Raw genomic sequence first — 10,909 nt, forward strand, 5'->3', positions numbered from 1 at the left:
TGACAAGTTAACAGTAACCTACCTCTGTTTTCTAGTCTGACCTCCACAAAACTGAAGATTCATCTTAGTGTCTTTCTATTTTAATTCACTTTGCCTGAAGTCTGCAGGTTTCCTATAAAATTACTTGTCACCCTCACTTTTTTTTACCGTGGGGGAGGGGTTTCAATAATAATCCTTTACACTAGCCCTTCTCTTGTAAATGTTGCTGATAACTGACATGAGAATATGGTATCTACCGAATTCAGCCCATTATGGCAGCACTTGCTGTAGTCATTAGCTGTGCTAGACATTTGTATATCTCACAAGGCAGTGGAAGAAATGGAACTGGCTGCAAGTCCACATGTCCACTTAATTTCTGTGAGTAAACCAATGAAATAACACCTGTAAAGGGCTAGGAAGGGCTTTCTGTACCTCTAGTGTCAGATGAATCCTGTCCAGTCTGTGGGTTTAATGGTCTCTAACTTGATGCCACCTGTAGGAGAGGGAGTTCATTTCATAAATTTTACTCCTATGGATAAAGACCTGTGTGGCTTGAGAGGAGATGTCTCTGTGAAGACTGAGGTTCAGGAGAAGGCACTAAGTATATCAGGTTTTTCTGGTGCCAGGTTACCTGCCTGATGGAGCAGTTTTAAAACTGAACTTAGCTGTTCTAATTTCAGCTCTGTGCCTAGGAAACGTTTTATATTTCCCCTTGATAGCCTGTCCTTCCTTCTATTTCTTGTGGACTTTCTGCATTTTAGCTCAACCTAGAGTGATGAGTCCTGAGGCCACAGTGTCCCAAGAAGAGATGAGCTTTAAAGCTAACAGAAGTAGTTGAAAGTCTGAGGAATGAAGATAACACTGGTGGTTGCAGAGGTGGAGGGTCTCATCTCAGTCTGTGTAGGGATGGAATGGGGTGGGCACATTGCAGATACCATGATTAGTCCAGGCAAGAGGACAAGGCAGTTCAGTGTCTGAGCACCCTGATGTAAGTTCAACACGGGTTGGAAAAAGAGCTGCCGGTACCAATGCTGGTATGAAGCCATTTGAATGGACATTAAAAGCCACTGGGTTTCAGTCCTAGGCCTCCACTGTAATATGTTGATGTCAGAGATGAGTTTACTCTGGTATTTAGATCTGAGTGCAGGATGACTAGGAGCAGGTACTGGCTGTCAGCCTTGGAGAGGCAGGATTATGTGTTGGCAGAGAAATGTTGAAGTTACCCAACTGGGTTGGTGTAAACTCAAGTTTCCCTAATGATAGTCCTAAAAGCAATGCCACCAGTACCTAAAGGCACAGGGCTTGGAAACAATGCTGAGGATGTCTTCCACAAGCACGGAGTTCTACCAAACTACAGCCAAAACCACATTAGAGGTGGAAAAAACTGCTTCCAAGCATGTTATGTTTAATCTGAAGCCTGTTGAAGTGTTAAAGCAGAGCCAGTGGCCAAAGCCTAGAAAGCATAGGCTCCAATGCAAGCACAATAATGACAATTCCATACAGAAATCAATGAACAACTGAGGAGCTGCTCTGGCTTGGCTGCATGGAGCTAAGCAAACAGGATTCACATGTAAAGGAGTGCAGAGAATTGCCTGTGTGTTCTCAAATACACTCAAGTGAAAAATACTCTGAATTTCAAATGCTTGCACGGCCACACTGTGACTGTACCCACAGACAAGCACCCGGGAGAGAAGGCTGTCATTAGAAAGCTATTGAGATAGGCATTTCCTGGCAGTTTGTTCCATTTGACTTTCAATTTTGTGTTGAACTTCAGGTTAAGATACGCTTGCACTTTTTCATCCTGTTCATTTCATACTGTGGAATTACTGGTGTGGTGTAGTCTGTGGGTATTCTGCATATTGCTTGCAGTTCAGGCAGGTCTCTGTTCTTTTGGGGGAGGTTGGATTAGGGTAAAAATTGCTTAGAACATTTGCTGTCAGTATACTTCATGCCCATGAGGAAGCACTGCTGGAAATGAGGTTTAGCCAAATTTCAAGTTAACTGTTCAGTTTTTTCTATTTCTTGTTATACGCTGTACTTATAATGTCAGGGCTGCTGTTATATTTAACAAAAAAAAAAAGGGCAGCAGGCCCTAGAGACTTGCTTCTGCAGCTGCCTGAGAACCATACCTTGAGAGAAACTGTACATTCTCTATAACATGCTTAGTTCTGCCTTTGGCAACTGCTATTAATTTAAAATATATGTATACAAGTACAATATGGAAAGTCGCTTTTAGGGCAAATTCAGACACATGAGCGCCATAATATCAGCATTTTTCATTCCTGGATTAGCCAGAACATGAAAGCACATTTTTGCTATTATGTAGTTCGTAATATGTGCACTTTACCTAATCCTTAACTTAATGTAATTTATAGCATTCCTGTTATTTTCCCCACATATATTTTTCTAGATTATATTGGTCCTCTCAGTCCATTGCTCTAAATTTGTTTTCAAATACTAGGATTTCAAAACAGCAGAGAAGGTATTTGCCCATCTGAAGGCATGCACTGGCACTACTGCTTTTTTAAGTCTGGAATGAGTAAGTGGATCAATGCAAGCATGGAACAAAAAATTCCACTTAGCCCTGAGAGAAGTCAAACAGGATCCTTAGTGACCTTTGCAGACCTGCTAAGCAGTGAAACAGCCTGTTCTGTGACTGATACCCATTCAGCTAGCAACTCGTTGGCCTCTAGTCTCAAATGCAACCCAAGATATAGAAAATACAACTTTTTGAATCAGCATGGTTTGGGTTGGAATGGACCTTAAGGATCATCCAGTTCCAACCCTTCTGCCATACGTAGGGACACCCTTCACTAGACCGGGGTGCTCAAAGCCTCCTCCAGCCTGGCTTTGAACACTTCCGGGGATGGGGCATCCACAGCTTCTCTGGGCAACCTGTGCCAGTGCTTCACCACTCTCTCCGGGAAGAACTTCTTCCTGATATCCAATCTAAACCTCCCCACTTTCCGTTAAAACCCATTACCCCTTGTCCTGTCACTACAGGCCCTTGTAAAAAGTCCCCCCCAGCTTCCTTGTAGCCCCTTCAGGTACTGGAAGGTGCAATAAGGTCTCCCTGGAGCCTTCTCTTCTCCAGGCTGAACAAGCCCAACTCTCTCAGCCTTTCATCATAGGAGAGGTGCTCCAGCCCTCTGAGCATCTTCCCTGCTCTCCACTGAACTGTATTTTGCTTGCCCTTTGAAAGCTGAAGAAATTTAAGTTATTTGCAATGAACAGGAGCCTCAGTACAACTCTGAGATCTGCAATATGTAACCTAATACTGGCCAACTTGCAACGATGTTTAAAATGGGTCTGTTCTTGACAGTGAGTTATGAAAGCAGCTACCTCCTCTTAATAGCTTCTTAAATGGTTTGCTCCAAAGTAAAGCTTTCATTATGGATTCAGCGCGTGATCTCACTGACCCAGTTCACGATATTTGATTTAGACATTGCCAGTTAAAAACTGCAAGTTACCTGAGCTACTGGTAGCTTGTTTATAAAACATGCCTACTCATGAACACAAGACACAGCAGACAAATTCCAGAAGCTGTATGGAAAAAGTATCCAAACATTAAGAAAATGCCACTTCTGTCAATTTGCTATTTGGTTTCCTGCACTGTGGATGTAGAAAACAATGTGATACTTGTTTCTCCCAAACCACTTTTATAATAGGTAATTAAGTATTAGTTCTTTAGTTCATTCCATGATCAGAACTTGCAGACACCTATGAAGCCAAACCCTGTTCTTTTCTCTTTTAAACAAATACACTCCTGAATATTAAAACTGAAAAAAAGCCCAACCCTCATGTATTTTGCAAAATCTTTAAATTTGTTGAATTCAGAATCGTGGAGCTCAGACCATGCTCTATGAAATCTATGAATCATGCACTTGCAGCTTATACTGTTATTGATTAAAGTGGAAGGGATGAGGTGCTGAGCAGTGAGCTGTAATGATTATTTACTCTCGGAAATTCAAACCTAGGGCGGTCAATGGAATGACTTACATGGGAGCACGTTCCGTAATGGAATTGTAACTCGGTGCTACAGCCCTCAAGAACAGCTTTCAAATTTCACATTGGTGTCGAGAGTAGTGGGGCATTTTGAGTAAGATGATCCTTGGCAACCATAATTCATAAATGCAAGGGGGCTTTAAAAAAAACTTTCCTAAAAATAAACATAGCTTTTGGACTTTAGGAGTGCATCACATCTGATAGCATCACTGTTAAATCTATTTGGCCATTTAAATGTCTGTTGATAATCATTGAATAGAATATTTTCGAGTTGGAAGGGACCTGTAAGGATCGTGAAGCCCACCTCCCAACCACTGAGCCACTAGCACAACGAAGTTAGTTATGCAAACTGCATAGCTGTTATGCAATTGCCTATTTATCGCTCATCTTTCTGGGAACATCTTTTGTATTTGGGTATAATGTGATTGTGTTCTTACTTCACAATTAAAAGGAAAAACAAGGTCAAACACAAGGTCAGCTTTCCAATTACAAAGTTAAAATCCAGGCTATAAAAAGGTAGATAAAATTAGGCTATTTTTAACTACAAGATTCCTTCTTGGCTGCTCTGGTATCTTGCAGCCAGAATCCCTAACAGCCTAGACAGCAGTAACATACATTTTCCACACTATTTCAGGATGAAATTTAAAACTAACCAGAGGACCTAAGCCCTTGAAGGCTGTTGTCATATGGTAACCCCCTCCAAGCTCACTGTCTTCTCTATGTTAAAGATGTCTCTGTCTTATAATTTCATGATGCCGTTCTGTAATGCTGCTGCATTGTCTGAGGGGAGAGGGAAGAATGTGGGTTTATGAGGTTATTAAAGCTTTCCCAGCACTGTTCAGTATCTTCTTGCAAGGCACTTATCATACAGAGTGCTCATTGCATGTTCATTTGGTTAGACTTCAAGATTTGTGTTCTTTATATGCTGCATATTGCCTAAAACTACATCATTAACTAGGTTAGTTACGATAGGACACTGTCCAAACTGTCTCTCTTAGCCCAAATCTGCCAATTTTAAGGGTTCTTGCAGACATGTATTTCACAGGCACATTCAGATAGTGCAGGTTAGTTTTTTTCTTATTTGAAGATCTAACATTTTAGAGTTCCTAATTCTCAAATTTTATTTAGAGTGAAAACCTGACATAAAGCAAGAAGTGTTGATAGACATGCTGATTTAAATAAATATCTAATTTATTCCCCCAAACTGCTGTAAAATATAACATTATGGGGGCGAAAGGTAGGGGGGGAGAGGAAGGGGAGACAAAAATAAGATAAAGAAAATTACTCATTCCTGCAACAGAAGGTATATTTTGCCTAGTGTGCTGTAGTGAAAGCTGAACAAGACGAAGCCACAAAGCCTTCAGTGTGTAATTGCTGGAGCTACAGGACCTACAACTGAAGGACACCGAGCATGAAGCTGACGGGACTAGTGAAAAGAGTAAGGCAAACAAACAGCTGTGGTTGTCATTGTCTGTATTCTTCTGTTATTAATATTGGTTTTAATGTATTTCATTTGTGCAGCTATGCTTTCACTGGTTTTAGGCAGACAATCAACTGTAAATTCATACTTTTTAATATTCTGGTTTTAAGCTTGGTAAAAAGGTCATTTGCAGCTGTGCTCGGTTGTGAAGTGTCATAACACGGAAAAGCTGAACAATTTATATTTGTGCCTTTCAACTCATATTTAGTGGGCTGCCACATAACAGGAAGATATGTTTTCTGATTACCTGCTCTCAAAACATTCTAATCTCTTAAATACTTCATTCCTGAAATATTTAAACTATGCAGACCACCCAGAAGGGCTCAGCAGACAAGAAGTTACAAACCAGTAATTTTCTCTTTAAGTCCTCATGTTACTGTGTTAAGTAGTAGGTAAGAATGAAACAGCTATTGGAAAAAGCTATCTATTTTTACTTTTTCATAAAGAAAATACTATAGAGACACATAGAAATCACATGTTTAAACCAGCTTTCATGAAACTGTCCTAACTCCTTTTTAAAGAATTGTAATCCTAGTTATTCTTACTAAATTTAGACAACTGCTACCTCATTGAGCCACTTCTCAGTTTCTTATAGTAATAAAGCTTGACTATAGGTTTTTAAAGTAAAAGTTGACCTATAGATTACATTTGTTTTCTGGTCTTGCAGACCTCAGTCAAGTAAAGGCAGGAGAGCACTTCATCTTATATAACATAAACTTACATTATATGCTAGAGAAACATGCTAATGTTATTCTTAAGCTAAAGCACGCTATTATACATTTAGTTAAAATTTGTTGAAACCTGTGTATAATTGCAACCACAGCTTGTCCAGGTCAAGAGTTGTCAAAATGTGTTTTTGTCTGAAATAAACGTGTACAGGAATCTGTTCAGAAAGGTGTGAGTGGAAAGTACTGCTTGGTATGATTTTGTGTGTGTTTATCTGCCCGTGAGGTTGTTAGAACTGACAGGAATATATGCAGGAGGAACAGAGCACCAGTCACAGAAGGGCTAAGAATATGACATTGAAAAGCATTTATAGAAGTATTAGGTTGAGTGCTAATTGAAAAAGAGTGGGAGCTCTAAGCAAGGGAAGTCTCCACTTGATTCTTTCTGTGTTCAGAAAAGCAGGACTGTCTGCTGGGTTTTTTATTTGCAGTATTGTATACAAATCCCTAGGGAATTCAAAAAGAAATTGGGAGGAAAAAAATCACAAAAAATAGTTACAGAAACAGATGGTCAGTCCATACTACATCTCTCAAAATATTCTAGTTTTTCAGTTTATGTGATGGTGACTTCAAGAAATTAGTACAATCTCTATTCCACGTATAATACATATTTTATATACAAAGTAAACACACATCTGTATATATTATATATAAATATGCAAACTATAAACAAACACAAAATATAAACAATTATGGAGTACCATTTTTGTAACAGTTCCTCAAGTTTTTTTATTTTGGAATCCTTAATTTTCAAGATTGTTCAAGACTCCAAAGGCACTTGAATTTATTTTTATCACTATCTGCAAATCGACCGAAATTGCCCTCTAGCAATAGAGCCTGAGCTCTGACACAGCGTGATGCGGCGTGTTCTGTCATTCCAGGAGCTACATGTCCCATACCATTTCTTAATGGGCCTCTACCCTTCCGGCAGAAAGATACATTTTTATGTATCCTGGGACGGAATGGAAAGCTTTGAAGTTAGGCCTTTTTGCAGATGCTGGATGATTCCTTCCACCACCACAGGGACCCTATAGGAATCTGAGGAGTGATTGCTTGTACGCTGATGAGAACACAAATATCACGTGAGTCTCCCCCTTAAAGAATACGCAGACTGCAGCCAAGCTCCCAAGGAACAACACAGCACAAAACCTAAGTACAAGTCGCCATACAATCCAAGAGACATGCAGGATTTTACTGTACTGGAATATTTCCTGAAGTTTTTTGCTGTCTCCAGCAGTGAAAACACTCATCGTAGTCTTGTCCCAGTGCTGTACTAGGATGAGTTACATATTTTCTAAATAAATTGTTGAGAATGCTTCCTGAAAAAAAGGATGCAGTTGGGGAATTCCAAAGCAGAAGCCAACTAAATGAATCATCTACTGCTGGTCACTGTGTGTATCTGCTAATATGGGAGGAAGACCTGATTGGAATAGGCAAGAGAAAAATATTTGTTGCTGCTAGTCACAAATTAAGGGCCGTTGCCCGCTAATTCTGAGTTGATTGGAGAAACTGAAGTAAAAGAGAGATGTTGGCAGTGACCACTGTTCTTGCTAGCAATGCCAGATCTGGCCATTCTGTAGCTCTTGCCAAACACACAGTCCCTTGCCCAGACCAGTCCAAAGCTGGACTGGTATCAGCAGAATCTTTCCATCTGGACTGCTCCCAAAATGAAGACGACAGAAGGGTATTTGTAATGCTTTGCCTTGCCTTTTCTGGTTTCCAGAACAGCAATGGCTGAATGAGATTAAAGAAACAGAGATGGTGCCAGTTACACATCATTATGGGTTTCAGCATACTGAATATAAGGGAGAGCAAGTTTAAGTGCTACTCTGTAGCTTCTACACTGGGAAAAATTCTTCTGCTTCCAAGTGACTGGGCATGCTTTCATGCACAGTGAAAGCGTACTATGTTCTAGAACTATTATGTAAAGACAGAATGTCTTGGGCTTTGCCATAATATCTTTTTTTAAAAAGGTCTCCTTAAAAAGCAAAGTATTTTGCTATCTTAAAATTGGTACCTGGTGTTTTTTCACAAAAATGAATGTATCTAAATGCCAACATAAGCTTCAGAAATCTCTTGCTGCTTTGCAGGGGACTCCTGAGCCTATGACAGTAATGATGTACCTTAGGGCTAAGATGTTCAAGTCTGATGTTTGGAATGTCATGTTCAATCCTTTAGGGAGGATAAAGCAATAATATCAGATCAAAACGCAGATATGACAGTTTAAACTTACAGGCATCTTCTCTCCTGTAATTCTGTTGCTCAACTATAGTGTGAAGGCCCTGGCAGATAAAACAGTAATGCTTAATAGCAATCTTTTTTTTTTAAAACTCATGTAACACACATTCAGATGAATGCACTTTAGCATCAGTCACTATTCAGTGAATAATATTTTATGCAGGACAAACTACACAGAATGCAAGAACTGCAATAAAAAGTTACGAATTAGTTACAAAAGAAGGTATTAGAAGCTCACACACTGGGGACCTAGTCCAAATACAACACATGCCTGTAAGAACAGAAACAGGAAAAGAAAGTCCTGAATTAATTATGTGTAGAAGTTATATGTGTGTTGCTGCTGACTGTAAAAGATGATCTCAGATGTAAACAACATGTCTTCAGAAAATCCAAGAAAGCAAATAAGAGAGCTAAAAGGGCCAAGGCCAACAGAATTCAATATGCTCCATTTTCATTACAGACTTGTACAGAGTGGTTTAAATCTATCCACCATAGAAGAAATCCGCAACAGAAGGTATAAATTCTTCTCAGAGCAGATGTCTACAGTGCAAAAAAAAATATTCAAATCAGCAGTAAGTACCGCTGAAGCATTTTCAGACAGCTAATAACTCCTGCCACAGCTGCCTAGGTCCAATTTGGAATCTGAGCTGACAATTGTATCTCCCTCTCTCAATTGCTTGCTGGGAAAAACAGCTATGCTTCCCTGCAAATATAAGTAATAAAGGATGGTCAGGTCTTTAAGCCTTAAGGCTGATAGATCTTTGGTTTTTTTAAAAAGATTGTTCATCTGCTTTTCTACAGGGGAAAAAAAATAAAATTATTCTTTCCTACAGAAGAATCTGCTCTGGTACAGTTTAAAAATCAAAAGTGTACATTCCTAAATATTGAAAATATCACAAGCTTACTGTAAACTAAGTAAGAAAACTGTCAGCATTGACTTTTTTTTTTTTAATAAAGGCAAAATCATTGACAGCAGCTATAGGAATATAGAGGAATTCTCCTGACCTGCATTTGTGACTAGCTTACAGTCATGCCATTGCTCTATTCACACTTTGAGCAGGCTGCACATAAAATCAGCTACTTTTCAGAAATCCTGTGGCCACACTAGCACAGTTCTGAGCCCAATATCCTGTCTCACAACCAACCTTATTAGCTTAGGCTCAGTAACACATGAATCGCAGCTACACAGCTGCTGCACTAGGGCTGACTCCCAGCTGGCTGGTTCAGGGCACAGGCAGAGTGAACAGGTCACCGTCTGCACCCATCCACGTAGATATACCCTCAAATGACCCTAGGCATTGTGTGCTGTAACAAAAGCTATTTTAAAGGACTGGTTCTCCAAATAATTGAATTTTAATTCCATAATACAAACCACATCGGAAATGAAGCAACAAAATCTTGCAGGATATGGTAGTGTGTTTGTGTCAACGTAGCCACAACAGTGTGGCACCTCAGCATATCTGGGGACCAACTTTAAAAAACTGAGCAGATCCATTAGCTTGCTTTGTTTTAAAAGTTTTCATTATTATTGAAAATACATTAAAAAATTTACATATTGTCCTGCAACAGAAAAATGATCATCTGTAAAATGCTTCTACATTGCCATCTAATACTTGTGACCATGTCATTTCCACTGTTGCACCTGAAGCATTACTCTCCTCTTAAAACACCAATACATGTAAAACATTTTAAAAGATCCAACCGTCACAGGGAAGATTATCATATTTTGTTATTGCCTTGCTTTCCAAACACATTATCTATCAAACAACAAGGCAAACCAGGGAAGTGAGAACTACTGAAGGAATGTGGTCAACCATGACAATTTCCTTCCTTCAGCTGTTTGCTTGGCATTTCTGAACAGTATTCCTCAAGTAGTGGGAACAGTAAGTCTGCTTTTCTATATGTTCAGGTCCTTCTTCCCCATTCATTACCCTCCCTTCCTCCTGAAAACAGAGAAGACATGCTGTCAGTGCATCAGTGCACTGGCTTTGCTTCCGACCAAGCCAACACAACTCAAAATTACTTTTCCAGTAGCCTTAAAGACTTAAAAGTAATTCACAGTGGTACTTTCCACAGCCTTCCTGTACAGAATTCCTAAAGAGCTCAGTAACAGCCTTTTTCAGGTACTGCTGCCTCCATGAGTAAAAGCAGTAGTTGTAAGCATACCAAACGTCACAGTATGTTAACTGACAAGGGTATCTTCACAGGGATTTCCACCTCTTGTTCTGTCATCTGTTCTATCTACTGCCTTATGTCTCTGCTTCTGTACAAGAGACAGTTGAGTTAAATAGCTGTTAAATAAAAACTGAAGCTACTGAACAGCACGTAGGATTCACATAAGGGTTCATCTTTCGGGTCTAGCTAGCTCAGTATGCTGTTCGTAGCAGTGGCCACCTAGTGAAGAACACAAGTATATATGCTGTGCTCCCAACTGCTGTCAGCTCAGATATCCTCAGCCTGATACAATTTGCCCATTTTATTA

Source organism: Eurypyga helias, unplaced genomic scaffold (genome assembly GCF_000690775.1).
Source record: "Eurypyga helias isolate BGI_N326 unplaced genomic scaffold, ASM69077v1 scaffold28698, whole genome shotgun sequence".
In the NCBI taxonomy this organism is placed as follows: Eukaryota; Metazoa; Chordata; class Aves; order Eurypygiformes; family Eurypygidae; genus Eurypyga; species Eurypyga helias.